At 30.7% G+C, this 16,307-nt stretch overlaps 1 protein-coding gene across 8 annotated transcripts in view; it reads left to right on the top strand.

Moving 5' to 3' along the window:
- Window positions 1–353: 353 nt before the first annotated feature.
- Window positions 354–16,307, top strand: part of LOC129744475 (msx2-interacting protein-like) — a 523,727-nt gene continuing 507,773 nt past the window's right edge. For 6 of the 8 annotated variants that reach the window (XM_055737003.1, XM_055737004.1, XM_055737000.1 and 3 more), the window contains exons 1-2: window positions 354–476; window positions 1,197–1,459. The gene's annotated coding sequence lies outside the window, so the exon portion shown is untranslated. Of the gene's footprint in view, window positions 477–846; window positions 929–1,196; window positions 1,460–16,307 lie in introns of those variants that run through there. The other 2 variants (XM_055736998.1, XM_055736997.1) reach the window with 2 other exon arrangements.

Genomic DNA, 16,307 nt, shown 5'->3' with positions numbered 1-16,307 from the left:
TGTGGTGAATATGGCTCGCGCGTCTACCGGCGTATTGCGGCATTGTGTTGTGCATCATACCCACATGGACGGAATGCGCCTCCGATTTTGAGGCGCTTGCTCCGGTATCCGCGTGGTGTGCAATTTGTTTGCAGCTGCAGTTTTTTTTCCATCTGTTTTGTTGAGGAACTTACTTTCCCTGGCGTGAGTGCCTTGACTCCGGGGGTCTCTCGGTGCTGAGCAACCCCCCCGTTTGAACTTCATCGCCCGCTGGCTGGTGAAGGGGGTGGGAGCACGCAAAACGCAACCCAAACGCGGCCCGATTCGACCCGCGCGGATCGCGATGTTATTTCGATGTTGGCGCGCGCGCGTTCAGTTGACTTAGTCGCGGTCTTGGCGCAGGTTGTTTTCTTCTGACCTCCTCCACTGTGAAGCGATTCGATTCCGGATACTCGAAGCCATCGGTGACTACTCCTGTGGACTCTGGAGTTTTTCGGGTTGGTTTTAGTTTTTCTTTCTAGAGTTGAAGAGACAGAAGTTCTAGGCGATTACGACCGGGTGAAGTACGATTATTTTCGTTTTCTCCTTCCCAAAGGTTTTTGGGCTAGGAGGAGCGGTAAACAACCGATCGTGATCGTGACTAGAATCGTGATCGCGGATTGACATTTTGGAGAGAACCTTTATTGCATTGGTTTAAGCTTACACTTAAGCAACTTTTCTGTAAACGCTGCGCATGGATTCCATCCAGCTGATCATCATCGTTGTTGGATAATCGATAGACCCTGCGCCATTACAGCTATTGGTGTTGGTCATCCAAAAGAGAAATCACATCTAGTTCCGTCCGGTGTCCATTATAGGCACACGTTTCAGTGTTGGGTGCTTGGTCTTTCTCCTTCACTCTCTCGCGGTGGTGATGCTTTCTCCATCATATGGAGAGGTGTGCTTATAGGTAAATAACTTCATCTTTGCTTCGGCTCTTGCAGCAATTCGAAAAAAAGGTGTGTGTTTGTTTATCTTCGAAACGACTCAACCATCGCGTGGAATTCAGTGTAAAATTTGTTCCAGTGTTTTTGCCCTAAGTGGTTATTTATGTTCACCTCAAGTGATTAAGTGACATCATATTACTCTTAACGTTGAACGAGAAAAAAAATTGAAGAAATTTTTTCAAAGTGTTCTCAAAATCGGTAATTTGTGAGTTAAAATTAGTATTTTTTTAGCAATTTCAGTTAGAATCTCTAGCAAAAAATCTATGGGAAATTGAACCCGATTTGAAATTGAAAATCGTGATTAGATTGTTGGTTCTTTAAACCGAAAGTGGATTTAATCGTGTGCCATTGTTGATCTTTTTTGTTATTATTGTGTTGAGACAAGACCCCAGGAAAAAAAACCCAAACAACATAGGGGGAGGCTTGACGAAAAATCACGACGACGAAGACACCGAGTGGTTGGCGAAAATCATCTGGAAAGGCAAAACAAAAAGGTATGTTGTGTCTTTATGCTTTCCCTTTCGGTTTTCTTCCTCTCCACCAAGTTGGATTGTTGGGATTAATTCGATGATTAGATAATTGAGAGATGAAATAAGCAGTATCGCAAGCGAAGGAACAGAGAAAAAAAACTCGTGATCTCAAGTAGAAGTGATTAATCGTGATTGCGCTTTCGATTAGCGCTGGTTGAGTAATACACATGAAAACAATCGCACCCTATGTTTAGTTATATATTTTGGACGAGCCCCGCTAATTTGGAAACGTTTAACAGCTCGATTGCTCTTGGATGTAGGTATCCAATCTAGAGAGGTATTGTTAAAAAAGTAGATAAACGGTTCGGATCATTTTTGTAATTTCTAAAAATTGGACGATCAAAATTTTCTGGAAGTGAACTAAGCTTTTAACTCATTTTTCTTTATTAAATTTAAAGTTTCTTGAGCAATGTTCGATTTAAGCAATATGTACACAAAATACAATAAAAAAATATAAATTATTACACAGCGTGTTCTATTAATCTTCTTTACAAATAATATTTTTAAATTTATGATAAATGTTATACTGACTCCGTTCGATTGTTGGCAATATCGAATGTTGCTTAAATCGAACGGTTTTTTCCTCAAATTTTTTTTCACTTATTTTTACAAAAAAAAAAAAAAAACGATTATTTTTGTCATCAACGTTATGTTTAGTTAATTTTCGACCGTTTATGGTATCAATACTGATGTTATGGAATTGCTTTGGTACATCTTTGTATCTGAAAATAATCACATTTTCGTAGGTGATGGAAAGAATTATAGAAACATAAGCTATTAAAGAACGAAAGAACAGAAGCCGTCAATATCATGAATTTTTTGAAAAAGATACAACGGCCGGTGACCCAGCTAACATGAAATCGTAATAGAAATGATAATCCAAATCGAATATTTAGACATTTTCAATAACCATCGTAAACAAGTTGGTATTGAGTGATTTTCTATCATTCAATTACGACAAGCTTTGCCCAAAAAAAGTTGAATCGGATAGCAGTTTAGTCAATTCGTAAATATGTCTCCAAATAGTTGAGAATATGCTAATTCGACATTTACGATTTGAGTGAACTGATTTACGATAAATGGGCGATCCTTCCTTCTTTCTTCCTTTGACCGGTTCGTGAACAGAAAATCTTACATATAGAGCTATAGCGCGAATCATTTCAACTGATGAGTTGGCATCGTGGTAAGATACCCGACAGACAACTCGGAGGCTGGAGTTCAAATCTCGGTCGGGGAAATTTTTTTTTTTTCGTTTTATTCAAATTACTTCAAATCGTATATTTTGCTTTTTGAGGGGAAATCGAATCGTTAAAATCTTGTCATTGTAGATATATCGCCTCCACTTTTATAGCTAAATGCTATTTTGGTAAGTTTAATACAATCTTTTCATCTGGTATATTCGTTTGATTAATTCTGTTGTTCCTGCGATATACCCTCTTAAATGTTTGCTGGGGAGCCGTTTTTTTTATCATGGTTTTGATACAATTATCACTTTTCTTGTTTGATTTATGATGTTTTTTTTTGTCATATTTGCTATTTTTATCATTCTCTATTAGGCCGGAACAAATTTCAAATCCTTCTTTTGTCACTCGGAGTTGGAACATCGCAAGGGGGGGGGGGGGGGGGGGACAATAAAAAATAATGCGAAAAACAAATAAATTGGAATAAATTGTACGAAAGCTTGTATGCCACAAAGTTGCACAGAATATCATTGCACAAAACCTGAAAAACATGTAATTTTTTATCGAAAAAATCAATAAAATCAAGAATACAAAAGATGGAATAACTTCCATCTTCCAAAATTTGGTTTGCTCGTCTTGTAATCTTTTGGATTCTTGAATTTTTTTTTCGAAATTTACATTAAATACTTCAATTTTATTTATTTCCCCCTTCGAGTTTTTGAAAATTTCGAAGGGGGGGGTGACAAAAGAAGAAATTAATATTTGTTCCAGCCTTATTTTTTTTTTGTCATTTTTAGCCTTTTTGCCTTTGTATTTGTTTTTAATTTTATGAATTTTTTAAAAAAAATTTTTGTTGTAGTTCATCATTATTAAAGAACGTAAAATCATATTTATGATGGTTTTCTGAATTATTTTGGTCATTTTATAGCAAATTCTATAAGGTTTTGTCGTTTAAAAAATCGTTCGAAATCGGCACATGTTCCAATCAAGGTTTACGAAATCACAGAAAAATTTGTATTATCACAGAATTTTTTGGCAAAATTTCATTACAGAATCTGTGTCACAGATCACAGAATTCTTAAAATTTTCATAGAATTCATAGAATTCAGAAATTTTCATAGATTTTCTAAATATTGTACAGATTTCAAGAATTCTAATTTTTTTTTTATAATTTTAAACTTTTTATTTTTGACTCTTATTCATGAAAACATAAAAACAAGGTAATGTAAATTGATTTTCTTTTCCAATTTGTTGATGTTTGTTATGATATCCTTATGAACTTCATAGAAATAGCATCACAAAAACTGTCACAGAATTTTAGATTCAAATCACAGAATTCGAGAATTGTTTTTTTGTCAAAATCACAGATTTTTTTTCGGCAACCCTGGTTCCAATATTGAATGTTTCTAAAATTAAGTGTTGAAAAAATCGAACGGGGTCTGTATTTACTTCTATTTAAAGGAAATTCCATAATATTGTTATTGAACAGTTTAGATTAGTGAAAATGAATGTATACATTTTTGGATATTACAAAAAGAAAATAACTTTATAAGCTTAAAAAACAACTGTTGTGCTGAGCTTATCTTGAATAGTTTTAACAAATCCAACAGCAAAAATAGTAATTTTAAGCGAATCATTTTGAAATTGTAAAAATTTTCCAAAATATTAAATTTTCCTCAACAAATCTTTATTTTTTAATCAATCGATGTTTTATCTGTATTTTGTTTTCAGAATTATCGTTAGCATTTTTTCTTTTTAAGTGTGCTGGAATTTAGCAATTTTTGAAAAGTTCCTTCATTAATCGTTAAATAAATTTAAAACTCTAGTAATGATGAGAAAATCTAAGGAAAATTAAAGAGGTTCCAATGAATTTATGAATAAATGTTTTCGTTTTAAAAAATTAAAAATTTATAATATCTTCTTTGGACCTGGATTTAAAGTAATTTTTTTTTTTCAATTATTATCTCAGTTTCAAAATAAATTGAATTTTATTATTTATTTTTTTGAGAGATATTTGAAGAACGTTTAATGAAAAAACTTTTTCTGATTTATAAAAGTTAAAACTTTTTCAAAATATTTTTGATATTGATTTGGGATTGTTTTTGATTATGAATTACAAATAATCCTTAAACTTCAAAATTTTTTAATTGGTTGCCCTGATACCAATTTTTTTTATAAGCTTAGAATTTTTTCAGTAACATTATTTCACCTTTAAAATTTTATCATTACTTTGGTTTTAAAAAAAATTCCTTGTAGGGTTGAGCTTTTTTAATTTACTTTTGGCTTTTTGAATTTTGTGTCAGAATAATAGAAGTCCGTGAACTGAAATATGAAAATGTGAACAACATTTTTTGTAATTCGTTTCGATGATTGTTGCATTAAAAAACATTATTTTTCAAACGATCTTCCTCTTCAAATTTATTTTTTGTGATAACTCCAAGATTTTTTTTAAATTTTCCAACGTTTTGATTTTTGCAGGCAAAAATTCTTAATTTAATTGATTTTTTTATATCTCTAATTTTGGCAGCTATTTTATTTTCAATCACCAGCTAGTTTTTGTACAAAACAAACTACAATATGTCAGAGTGGTCAAGGTGAGCAAAATTTTTTTAATGAAACCTTCATAAACAAAAAATTATATTCGCTTTCAAAGATAGCAAAAATCTTTTCATGGGTCTATTAGATCAAACTGTTTTTAATTGAGCATAAAAAAATTTAACTTTCATTAAAAAATACTTATTCAGTATTTAAATAAAACATGCCCAATCTTCAAGCTCTTTTGGAAATTCAAAAATTTGAGACTTTTAAGAAAATAAATCTTATTTAAAAAAGCAAGGGTTCAAAATTTTTGGGTCAAATTAGCTTGATGCAAACTTGAACCAAATTCATGATTTTTGTTTGAAATTCGGCTTTTAAAATGCAAAATTTAAAATGTTAATCAATACACCGAGAAAATATAAAATTTTGTGCAGATTTTTAAGTTGACGATCGTTGTTTCAGATTGAAGATCATGTACATGTTGACTGCAAATATTTTCCTTAAAACAATCAATTCCATAACGAAAATTCTGTGATTTTTTTAAAATTAAATTTAGGTTTTTTCTCAAAAAAACGAAACCTAAAAAATCAACTCAAATTCTACATTTTATTTATGATTTTCAGCTGAATTGTGTGTACTTACTAATTTTAATTTAAAATTTGAAATCTGAAAATTGAATCTACAAGCAAATTTTTAGGTTTGTAGTCTCTTGAGTTTCTTAACAATTTCATGTTGATTGTAAAGCTCATTTACAAGCTTAATTTCTTGAATTTTGAATCTACTTTCTGATTTTGAATTCAAAAATTGTACTGTGAATCATTTTTGCATTTTTATACGATTTCTTAAATTTACGAAAAAATAATACGATTTCTGAAACTTAACTCCAGATCAGATTTTTCGAAGCAAAGTTTTAGAGCCCCCATTCGTAAACTATTTATTTAAATTCTTTAGTTCTGGTTTAATCTAAATTCATTATTTAAATTTTTTAAATTTTAAATTTTTTAATTATTTATTTTTGATCTGTATGGTGAATCTGGATAAAAACATGAATTTGAAATGATGAACCTGAGTTTTAATTAATACTAATTTTTTCCCATTTTTGGAAAACTTTTATCAAATTTATGAAAATGCATATGATCTAGAAAAACATAATTCAAATTTTATATGAAAAGCAAAACTGAACCAGTTATTTCAAAGCAGCTTTTCATTTCTAATTTCTTATGATTATTCGAACTGAAAGTCAAGATACTATACATACAGATGCAGAATTCGAAATACAAAAACAGAAATTCCACTTTGGTTTTGGGAATAAAGAACCGAAACCCCTGAAAATGGTTTATTTTAATTTAAAATTTTATATTCAGACCTGAATTTCTATGAATCATTTTGATTTTTTTAACTGTAGCAGAATTTTGAACTTAGAATGGTTGGTCTAGGTATTAGTGTTTAGTCTAGATTGATACTCTTGAATAAACTTGATTGATAATCTTGAAAACCCCCCAGAAATCATGCTAAAGTCTCGAGAGAACTAAACACTAATTCAGAATTATGTTTCAATTTTTCAAAATTTTCTTGCTTGTTGATACAAACTCTGAATTTTAAATTTTAAAGGAGATTAAACTTATTCCAGCGATTTTAATCCATTTTATAAAAATCTGAATTGTATTTCTGTTTCATATTCCAGATTCTGTATCCAGTTTTAGATCCTTTTTTCGGTTCAAACTATCATTAAAAAATAGAAATAAAAGCTGTTCGAAATCGTTGAAATTTGGTTTTGCATTTTATTCACAATTTTATTAATATTTTAAAAAAAAGTTGAAAAGAAATATATTAGGAACCATCCACTTTTGTTTGATATTTATTCGAAGTTCTCAAACTCTAATCTTCAAAAACCCGTTTAAAAATAAGTTAAAAATTAGTTCTTAAGCAGAATTAAAACATTATTAAGCTTCGAATTGGTGATCCAGAATTAGTCGGATAAAAAGTTATATTTAAAAATGATACCTTCAGATCGAATCCCAAAACGTAAGAAATTAAATTATTGATTCAAGGTTGAAAGTCTGACACATATTTCCTTTGTTGACTCGCAATGAAAAATGCTGATTTGGAATCTAAATTCAGGATTCTTTTTTTTTTTTGTATATTAAAGAAATCGTCTTGGAATTCGGGAACAGATTCAAAATACGAATACTGAGTTTAGGTGCAAAATTAAAATTTCAATCTATTCTGCGATTTTGCGATTCAAGTGGCGATTCTTGTGGCGATTTTTGCGATTCTGCGATTCGAGTGGCGTGACTTGTTAAAATTCAACTTGAAATCTTGACTCCATTAAGCGCTTTAGGAGAGAAATATCAGCTCGGATTACCTTCGATGGACTATCGAAGATCATTTGTACTAAAATTTCTAGCCTGGAAGGCTTACTGCAGTAAGAATTTTTAGATAAAATCTGTCGAGCCACTTCATTCGGCTTGCAGAAAAAACCCCTTTAATATGTATTCAAAATTCAGATTGCAGATTTAAGTACGGTGTACGTTAATAAGTTTTCCTCGCGAAATGCTTTTTTGCCTTTTTCAACATCTATAAATATTTCTTCTAACTTTTATATTCATCTTAATAATTTTCAATCCTAATACTCTTCTTCCAAGAATATACTTTCACCAAAATTCCGGAACAAAAATTTACAGAATCAACTACATAAACGGTGATTAACTTATCTTATGATTGATTTTTCAACAAAAAAACTAAAATTTTATCAAATTTAAGCTCATTAATTCGTTTCTTAGTTTTTTATGTTATAATAATAATAAAATATTATTAAAAAAATAAAACGTTAGATTTATTAAAAGTTTTGGTTTTTTTTAGAAGAAATGTTTGCTGAATTTGGAAAGAATAAAAGTCTTGCAAATGCTTGGTCATTTCGGGCAGGTTCTTGAATCAAATGCTTTGAATTATATTAGTTATTTCTAGTTTGCCCTTTTTAATTTATTTAAATGAAGTGAGGTGGATGTTTGTTAAATTATTTTTTAAGATTTAATTCAGTTGGAAACAAATTTTGAAAAAAGTTCATACCTTCGTTTTTAATGCGTACAGTTTAAAAAAAAACTCTGATTCAGTTTTCAATGTGCATAAACATATTTAATTCATGTTTAATTCTTTCTTGACTTTTAATTTTTAACCAGTTGAAGCTTTATTCGGTTTTATTTTCAATATTTGAACAGATATTGGCCCACATTTGAATATTCAGTTTGACTCTATTTTGCAGCAGTTGATATGCAATGGGAATCCCGGATCTTTTTCCTATAAACGTACTGCTCATCCATCAACAGGGCAAACAAAAATGCTTGCGAATCCATTACAGTGGTCAACACATCTAAGTTAGCAAAACATCCTTGTTCCATCAATCTATTTTCGGTTTCAGGAACGATTTTGCACCTTTTGATATGCAGATTAGTTGATGAAAATGATATCGATTCGAATCTCGAAAATTCGAACTTTAATTCGTAATGGGAAATTTTTAATTTTGAACTTCATTTTTTGAAGAAAAAAAAATTATCAAATATTAGCTCGTTAGTCATCAAAATCATTGGGAAGTCGAAGTCTTAACAACAACTCAAACTCAGGTGGATTCAATTCTTCCAATTCAATAATTCAACCAAATTAAACCGGCGTAGAGTAGAAAAATGTGAAATAAAATTCCAAAGACCCTGACCGTGGTCTTGATAGACCAGCTATACAAGACGGTCTTTGCAATTGTGAATCAAACCTTAAGCCCGAGAAGAGAGAGTGCAAGTTCACTTCACATTTTTGAAGGGGCGGTCTGTGTAGCTCAAGGTAGAAAGTTAACCTAAAGCCGATCGACCTTCCCGTGCACCAACATACCTCAGAATCGACAGCAGCGAATTTTTTCGACCTCGTTTTGCAGGTCGTTGTTAAACTGGTTCGCTTTTATTTGCTGGGTCTTTTGACCATTTGCTGACGACGTTGAACGCAGTTCATGTGATCATTATATGTCTGGTCGATTTGATTTTGAATTGACAACCGCTTTTCGTTTTCGTTTGAAATTTTCAACTTTCCAATCATGGAATTGATTTCATATAGAAATTCTAGACAAATATAAGTACCAATAGCCAGAGTACTAGGTCGAACAGCACGGTTCTACTTCTCATATCACTAGTTTAGAAATAAATAAAAAGGATTGACACAACCACATTTGTTTTTTCAATCTTAGGAAATATGCGTATGTGTCCTAAAAAAATTTAGGTTTTTTGATTGAATCTGATGTTCTGACAATCAGATAAATTCAAAAGTAACAATAAAATGCTTCAAAAAACTTTTGCTTCCAGGTCACCGGTAAAGTTAAAAATTTAATAAACCGCGAAATAAACTGTATAGAAACTATGCTTTTAACGAGTGCCTATATTAAGGTTGCCAGATTTTTTTTTCAACTCGTATCCGGGCCAGACAAATCTGGGCAATTTAATATAAAAACCTGGCCAAATCCAGGCATTTGATTTCAAAATTGTTGACCAAAAATCCAGGCAATATCCGGATTAATGCTTTCGAAACCCAAATGTTACTTAACAAGAATCAAGAAGAAAAAAATTGAAAATACAATTCGTTAAAACTCATCTAAAGAATTTAAATCGTACTTTTGGTTCCCAAAAAACCTTTCATGATTGTTTTTTTTTTTAAATAAAATTTGATCAAAAAATTTCGTTTTGGAGGCATAAATAAAAATTAAACTAAACATATTGTTTTTATGTTCGATTTGTCAAAAGTGATTGAATCCGGGTAAAATCCAGGATGTTTTCAATAAAGTCAGGGCAACCGGGCAGGTCCGGACTGTTCCCAAGTTATGTTTTAAACATCCAAACAAACCCGGATAAAACCGGACCATCTGGCAACCTTAGCCTTATTTTATCAAAAATGTATAAAACAGTATGATGTTTTTTGTCCTTTTTTTGTATTTTAGTTAGGTTGTAAGAATTTTAAAAATGTGTTTGATTTCACTTGTTATATTTTCTGTTAAAACACCTATTTGTCAAAATTTGTAACCACAAATTTTCATGGTTAACAATATTCATTTATTTGATATTTTATTTCAAAAAGTTATTTTTTTCAATGATTTTGTGGTTATAAAAATTTTGTAGATATTTTTTTTTCTTTTTTCGATTTTTCGTAATCGTAAGTACACATGTTTGTCCTTACCATAATAAAAAATTTATTTGTTTATCATGTTTGATAACCCTCTAGTGCTCAACCCCATCTTGAGGTGGGGTGTACTATTAAAATATTCATAAAATCGCTAAATGATTAAAATATTTTAATCCATCAACCTGGCAATGAAAACTGTTCGACTACCAGTTTTCAGAAGTAACAGCTAAGAAAAAATTAAAAATTTCAAAAAATGATCATTTAAGTAGCCTCGGAAATCCTTGATCAATGTGTTTTTCGATATTAAAAATGATTTACAGTTGGTTCAAAGAGTTACCACAATTCTGGATTGATTTTTTATTATAAAAAAATCTAAGTTTGAAAGGAGAGATGAAACATAAACCCCGAAATTGAAAAATCTCAGTGATTTGTGGTTTAATTGAAAACAAAACTGCAAGAAATGTTTAAAGTGTGTTTTAACTAAAAATTGTCAAATATTTTGTCTCATTTTTCAAATAATGATTTTTGGCTTTTTACGGTCTGAGATTTTAATCAAACAACTTTTTATTTGAAATACCCGACAGATACAGCTTGATTAAGTGCAAAAATCCGTTAAATCCGAACAACCAACCAGCAATAGCAATAGTATAAATAATACACAAAACTCACACATAACACTGATTCTAATCCCATTTACCTACTCAGAATGCTCAACCCTCAACAAAACTTTCGTTATCCACATTACACAATATCCATAGTTTAAAAAGTACCGTAAACTGGGGGAACTTTGATCTGCGGGGTAACTTTGATCAACATGAATTTTTTGCAGATAATCATCATTAACTAAGTGTAAAGTTAAAATATCTGAAAACTGTTTACTACGTTTGAAAGCCTGTAGATTGAGGTACAAACGAGCTTAATTTGGTTTTTATTAGAAGATTTTTTATATTACTTAAAATTTAATTGTAAATTCTTAAAATATCTGGTTTTTTGAAGGCTCACAAACAAACATCTCTCCTGATCAAATTTAAGCATTTAGGAGCAAATGGGCTGTTTAATGTGAAATTTCAACTCTTTTCTTAGTTTAGGTTAAGTTTAAGTGTGATTTTTATGGTCATTTGATGATAATTTTTGGATATTAAAAAAATGGTCATTTTTTCAAATTGTTAAATTTGAAGAAAAAAAGAACATGGGAACAGTACGAGGACTTAGGGAATTGCATGAAGGTAAAATTTTATTGGTTTTTGAGGCCAAAAAATTGAGAAATGTTCATAATTTTTGCCCCTAAATGTATGCAGCAACATTGTCCATCTTTCGAGTATATTTGATTTTAATAGAAAACGTTGAAAAATTCAATTGAGTCCAAACAAAAAATTACTGTTATCGATGTTTTGAGCATTCTGTGCTAAATGGCATCAAAACAATAAATTTGAAGATGATAAGATACGAAAAAACCAGAGTGATCAAAGTTTCCCCGAAACTCGAAATCTGGTTTTGTAACAAACATTTAATTATAACCTCCAATGTCGTTTGAATTTACTGCAATCAATGATCATGTTTAATACTCCTCACCTCAGTAAGGGTTTTAAAGCTTTTAGGTATTACGAAAAAGCAATCCCTTCCAATATATTCAAAGATGAATGAAAAAAGTGATCAAAGTTCCCCCAGTTTACGGTACGTTAAAGTGCGACCATAGGAAATCGAGAGAAAATAACAACAATGAAATTGTAAGATTATATATTTAAAAATTTTATTGAAAATGTACAATACTAACAATGCTCAAAATTCATAATTCTCAAATAAACTTTCAATATCCTTGAGAAAGCCCACAAAAAATCGTCGAAACGTCGGGTGTTTCAAATTAATAGCTGTTTGATTAAAATTTCAGATCGTTAAAATCCAAAAATAATAATTTTAAATCATCTTCCCGGTCGAAAACATCAATCTAAACTTAAACTTTTTCTCATCAATGAAGTTTTAGAGGAAAAAAAAGTTCATTGTAATCATAAAACTACGTTTCTGTTCATTTGTCAGCATTAAAATGGTTTCTGATGGTTAAGACGGATTTGTGAATAAAGTGAAGCCAATGATATCTTTTTATCTGTGAGATCCCATGAGTTAATCAAATGAACTGGAATTTGGCATAAAGTCTTCTGGTAGGTAGACCAATTTCAGTATGCATAATTTAATTCCAGAGCATTTCTATATTTTTTATCCACCCTTTTCTTTAATCTTTAATCTTTAGTCAAGAATCAGAATTTGTTTAAAAAAACAAATTCAAAACTTATCCACTGTTACTTTTTGTTTTTCTGTATACATTTTATTAAAAAAAAAAGATATATTGTGCAAAGTATTTTCTCGAAGTATGTAGATCCCATTTTTTTTAATTACAATTTTTGGCTGTTCACATTCTATAGCAAAAAAATGAATTGATCATTTTTTTGTTCCAATCTAATTGTAGATAAAAAAAATCCCACTAATGATCTTCTCCGCTTACTTAAGAACACTCAATCTATCAAGTTTTTAATTTGATTATCGTTTATCTTTTATCCGGTTAAGTATTTAAAAAATACTATGGAGGTTGATTTCAAAATAGTAATTGCTCATATTTTTTTTTTAGGAATCGTCAAAAATAGTGCAGCTTTTTAGCAGTTTGTCCACCCCTGCATTTAAATACATTGAAGTCTTAAAAACATGGACGTCGGAAAAACTGAAACAATTAAATTAATTAAGTTTAAATGATTTGAAATTGCTTTTTTTTAAGTTTCCATAAAAAAACAATAATAAAACTTTAACGTGAATTGACTGAGCTGAACTGGACAGATATATAACAATTCAGAAATAGTTACAATCCATCCTACAACAACTCTATTTTTTCAATATAGGGTCATCGAAATTTGTGTTTTCGTTATCTTGTTTAATTTGATGTTTCTTGTTGATGTATTGTGTTTGATAAGATATTAGCACTGTGAAAATTTTACAAAAAGGAATTTCAAAATTTTGATTCCTAAGAAGAATTCCATCACTGTTTGTGATCAATGAACTCACGTTTAATAAAAAATGGGTTTAATTAAATTTATTGTTTTTAATCCATTTTTGAGAGTAATTTTTTTTCGCATTTGAAATCCTGAATTGAAGCAAATTTATCTGAACGTTTGTAAATTAAATTCGTTAAAAGGAACTTAATACAAAATGGACAGTTTTTATTTTCATTTTTATCGTTTTTAAAATCAATTTTCTAAATCTGTCGTTATGAATTTGGAATTGAATCTTTTTTTGAACATTGATTTTAAAGCGGAGTTTTTATCAATCTTGGTATTTTTTTCTGATCGATTGAATTGTTTATATTTTAAAAAAAGGTTGCCAGATTACCCGGCTTGGTCCGAATATTTAAAACCCGGCTGCCTGGATTTCATTGAAAAATGCCCGGATTTTTCCCCAATTAATTCACTCTATTTGGCAAATTAAACGAAAAAAAAATACAAATTGTGTTATGAATTGTTTTATTTATGCCTCCAAAACTAAATAGTTCGAGCAAGTTTTATAAAAATAATCATTGTAGGTTTTTTGGAAGCCTTAAATACGATTTAAAATCTGTCGAAAAGTTTTGATGGTAATTTTTTTCTTGATTTTTGTTGAGTAATTTCTGAGTTTTAACAAAATTTCGCAGGATATTGCCCGAATTATTGGTAGTCAAGTAGTCACTTTTGAAATCAAATGCCCGAATATATCCAGGTTTTTGTATTCAATTGCCCAGATTTGTCCGGCTCGGACACGTGTTAGAAAAATTCTGGCAACCTTATTTTGAAATATCCATGTGCTTGACGAATGGTTTCTGAGATCTGCTACCCGATGCGAAGGTCTCTTTTCATTTTTTGTGACGTGGTTCAGATTTTTCTCGAGACAAAAATGTTTGATAATTATATCATAATGCTCAATGATTCTGTTGAATATGATCCATGCATCTGACGTCTGAAACTGAGTGTATTTGAAAACGAAATTGAGGGCCAAAATTTCCTACATAAAGATGAACATCAGTAGGCCTTGACTGCTTTTGGCGCCTTCATACTCGTGCGATTTGAACGGAAAAAAAATTAAAAAAATTGGGTGCCATGACTGTTATTTGATACGAATAAAATTTTTATTTAAAAATAAAATCGATTCTTATTGAAGCGGGAGGAGTATTAAATATAGCCAAATTTGTTCATAATCAAAAATGTGTCAAATGTCAATGTCACAGAACAAAATGACATTGGTATTGTTTATAATATGTTAGCTGATCTCGTACGAACTTCGTTTCGCTAACTACAGTAAAAAAGTGATCAAATAAGATGTTATTGTTTGAATAAAATTAAATCTCCATACTCCCAACACTTTAGAGGATAAAACTCTTACAGCGCTTTGGAGGATCACGGAAATGTTGCAAAAACGGTGGCTGGTTCAAAAGAATTATCCCTTTTCGTTGAACAATTATCCAAAATTCAACACATAAAATCACATTGATTTTATTACTACATTTCTGTGCACAAATTTCCAAATCGAGTCTTTGTTTTGGATGCAATTTTTAGCAGTCAATATTTATGACACATTATCCTGAACTTTAAACTTTTAAGTCGTCTCTTTTAACCCCAGTATGCAAATATTCAATTCGATCGACATTATCGGAAGCAATTTATATGGACGACCCAGTTTGCCTATTTTCGATTATAAACTTGTGTTGTTGTATATTTTTAAAACCAGTACTGGGCTGCTATGAACGTAAAACATGGTTGCAGAAATTTAATAAACTACTATATATTTGTTTTAAAAATCGATTTCGTCATTGTTTAGAATTTGATACTTTGGAGTAACATTGATCAGTCTCTATTTTGATGGTTTGTATGAGTTTTCTTGATCATAAAGGATACAAAACACCTTCATAATATTCACAAATGCTAGTAATTGATAAGCTAAGGTAGTTCGTGTGTTAAGGCCGAAAAACAATTAAAATCGAATGATGGACAATGTTGCTGCATACATTAAGGGGCAAAATTTTTTAACATTGCTTATCAAATTTTAACTACAAAAAAAATGAAATTTTGCTTTCATTCAATTCTCTAGGCCCTCGCACCTATCACCGTTTAATTTTTTTCCTTCAAACTTTACCATTTGATAGGGTTGCTAGTCTTTTGTCCTTGACTGGCTTACTCTTGGAAAATGCCCCTTAAATTTACCTCAAAATACAACAAAAACTATACAAAAACTATTAATTTACTATGAAAAAAAGTTGGACTGTCACATAAATCAACCTGCTGCTTCTAAACGCTTTGATTGCATCAAGAAGAGTGTAAATAACATTTTTACTTACATTAGAAAATTTCAAAAACAAACCAAGTTTTATCCAATTTAAGATATTTGAGCTAAAGGCTTAGTTATTGATGATTATGTTGATCAAAGCTACCCCGGTGATCAATGTTACCCCGTTTTACGGTACCTGAAAATGATAGCTCTTTTATTATGGGTAAATATAAATCTGCATTACAACGTAAATATTAAATAAAAAGAGATCAGAGACGACTCCTTTCTCCGACCTTAGATCTAAAATTTCATACCCGAAATGAACTTTCCGTCTCTCAAAACTCCCATGTTCACTGTTCTATCTCAATCCAATGCATGATTACGACAATGTCGCGAAAACCAATAACAATCAATATGGACGACCCTTTTCCAACTCCGATCTAAAATTCTTCAGCATCCACGCAGTTTTTTTTATTTCTGCTTGACGACCCTTTAGCCTAATGACGGTAGAGCTAAACGTACATAAGGCTCAACAATCATTCGGCCTACTGATCATTTTTCGTAATGACCATTCGGCATAACATCCATTTGGCCTTAAATTCTTTTAGCCAAACAATTGCCGGTGTTCCAGCCATATGACCCATTTTCTCTTATGATCTATT

Source organism: Uranotaenia lowii, chromosome 2, assembly GCF_029784155.1.
Source record: "Uranotaenia lowii strain MFRU-FL chromosome 2, ASM2978415v1, whole genome shotgun sequence".
Lineage (NCBI taxonomy): Eukaryota > Metazoa > Arthropoda > Insecta > Diptera > Culicidae > Uranotaenia > Uranotaenia lowii.
Note: the sequence above shows the minus strand (reverse complement) of the source record. Positions and strands in the feature narration are given on the sequence as shown.